The sequence below is a fragment of the Dasypus novemcinctus genome, chromosome 2 (assembly GCF_030445035.2).
Source record: "Dasypus novemcinctus isolate mDasNov1 chromosome 2, mDasNov1.1.hap2, whole genome shotgun sequence".
In the NCBI taxonomy this organism is placed as follows: Eukaryota; Metazoa; Chordata; class Mammalia; order Cingulata; family Dasypodidae; genus Dasypus; species Dasypus novemcinctus.
In genome coordinates this window covers 114,889,038-114,891,690 of record NC_080674.1, presented here as the reverse complement: position 1 = coordinate 114,891,690, position 2,653 = coordinate 114,889,038, and the positions used below count along the sequence as shown (strand labels likewise).

The 2,653-nt window shown below is 34.9% G+C and overlaps 1 non-coding gene across 1 annotated transcript; it reads left to right on the top strand.

The window, feature by feature from the left end:
- The first annotated feature begins 295 nt into the window (after positions 1-295).
- On the top strand, positions 296-402 carry LOC111762077 (U6 spliceosomal RNA). The gene has a single exon (XR_002795287.2). It is a non-coding gene; the product is annotated as a U6 spliceosomal RNA (small nuclear RNA).
- Positions 403-2,653: the final 2,251 nt, after the last annotated feature.

The window sequence follows — 2,653 nt, the reverse complement described above, 5'->3', positions numbered from 1 at the left end:
CAGATGCCTAGACATCAGCAAAAAATTATAAGCCCTACTAAGAAACAGGCAGATATAGCTCAATCAAGGGAACAAATGAAAATTTCAGAGATGACACAGAATTTGAAACAACTAATCAAAGAACTTCAAACAAATCTTCTAAATAAATTCAAGGAGATGAAGGAAAATATGTATGAAGAGATAAAGGATATTAAGAAGACAATGTGTGAACATAAAGAACAATTTGCAAGTATAAAAAGAAATATAACAAATTATGGGGATGAAAGGCACTATAGTAGAGATTAAAAATATACTAGTGCTCGCTTTGGCAGCATATATACTAAAATTGGAACAATACAGAGAAGATTAGCATGGCCCCTGTGCAAGGATGACACGCAAATTCATGAAGCATTCTGTATTTTTATGGACTACTGATGTTTAATGTATGTAGAAGTTTTAATTAGGTTTACTGTAAAAGTATGGAAATGTATAGAGTGGATGGTGACACACAGTGAGTAACAACTAGTTTATAAATGGGGATGTGGCTGAAAATGGTAGTCAAGGTATATAAATGCCAATTGACAGAATGTTAGAGAATAATCTAGGAATGAATAGCACAGTAAACCAAGAAATGGATGAGAATTAAGGTTGATGGGACAGATGCAAGAGTGTCCTTTGTGAACTAACGCAAATGTACATCACTACTGCAGGGTGTTGGGAATGTGGAGAAGCATGGGAAAAATACAGCTGGAGTGATCTATGGACTGTGGTTAGCAGTAATAATATAATATTCTAGCATCTATGTGAAATATGTACTGTGTTGATAATGAGGTAATATGGTAAATGTGAGCCAAGTGTACACTATAGACATGGTAACAATCAGATGATATTATCTTATCTGTAGCAAATGTTCCACCACAGTGTGGTGTGTTGACAGAGGGATGTTGTTTGGGAATTCTGCACATGTGCATGATTGTTTTATATGTTTACAGCTTCTGTCATAAAAAATATATTTAAGAAATAATAATAGGGTGGTTGAGGAAAAACCACACCAAATATAAGATAAAGACTATGATTAGGAGTAAGATTTTAAGAATATTCTTTCATAATTTGTAACAAATGCCTCACAACAATGCAAGGTTGTTGGTGGAGGGTTGATATGTAGGAGCCCTGTATGATGTTATCATGTTTGCTTTGGAAGTTCACAACTTTTACTATACACTTATTTGTTTATGTATGTACATATATAAATGATATAAAGATAATAATAATACGGTTGTTTGGGGGGGAAATACTTTGGTTAGTAGTAATATTTTGACAATGCTCTTTAATCATTAGTTAAAAAGGTTTAACAGCAATGCAAGTTATTGGTGGTAGGGTGAGTTATGAGAGTCCTGTATGATGTTATATATGTTTGTTTTCTAAGTTCACAACTATTATTATATAATTATGCGTGTTTATGTATCAGTGATATACTTCAATAAATTAATAAAATATATATATACTAGAGGCAAATACAACAAAAGATTTGAACAAGCAGAAGAAAGAATCAGCAAACTAGAAAGCACAACAATTGAAATCATACAGTCAGAATAATGGATAGAGAAAAGAATTTTTTAAATTGAGCAGTGTCTCAGGGATTTGGGTGACAGCATGAAGCACATAAACATATGTATCATAGTGTCCCAGAAGGAGAAGAGAAAGGAAAAGGGGCAGAAAGAATGTGAGGAAATAATGGCCAAAATTTCCCAACTCTTATGAAAGACATAAATATACATGTCCAAGAAATGCAACATATTCTAAACATAATAAATCCTAATATACCTACTCTGAATCACATACTAATCAGAATGTTAAATGCCAAAGATACAAAGAGAATTCTAAAAGGAGCAAGAGAAAAGAAATTTGTCACATACAAGGGATCCTCAATAAGACTATGCTGATTTTCATCAGAAACCATGGAGGCAAGAAGGCAGTGGTATGATATATTTAAGGTACTGAGAGAGAAAAACTGCCAGGCAAAAATTTTTATCCAGCAAAACTGTCCTTCAAAAATGAGAGAGGGTTTAAAATATTCACAATTAGACAGATACTGAGAGAGTTCATCAGCAAGAGACCTACCCTGTAAGAATTACTAAAGGAGGATTTCTGATGTTAGAGTTTGATGCTGAAGACCTGGGAAGTCAGCTCACAGAGGAAAGAGAAGCCAGCCCCAGGAAGAGAAGAACCTTGAACCCAGAGAAAAGCAAGCCCCAGGAACGTAGAAACCCAGGAAGCCTGAACCCTCGCATACATCAGCAGCCATCTTGCTCTAACATGTGGAAGTAGATTTTGGTGAGAAATAACTTATGCTTTATGGCCTGGTATCTGTAAGCTCCTAACCCAAATAAATACCCTTTATAATGCCCAGCAGATTTCTGGTATTTTGCTTCAGCACCCCTTGGGCTGACTAGTACAGAATTTGGTACTGAGGAGTGGGGAAGTGCTTTTGCAATTACCAAAATGTTGGAATGGTTTCACAAATGAATAGGGGGTACTTTTTGGAGAAATTGTGAGACTCTTGGAAGAAAAGACCTACAGTGCTTTGAAGCAACTGTTGATAGCAATATGGATGCTAAAGAGACTTTTTATGATGACTTAGAAGTAAATGGTGATACTATTATTGGAAACTAGA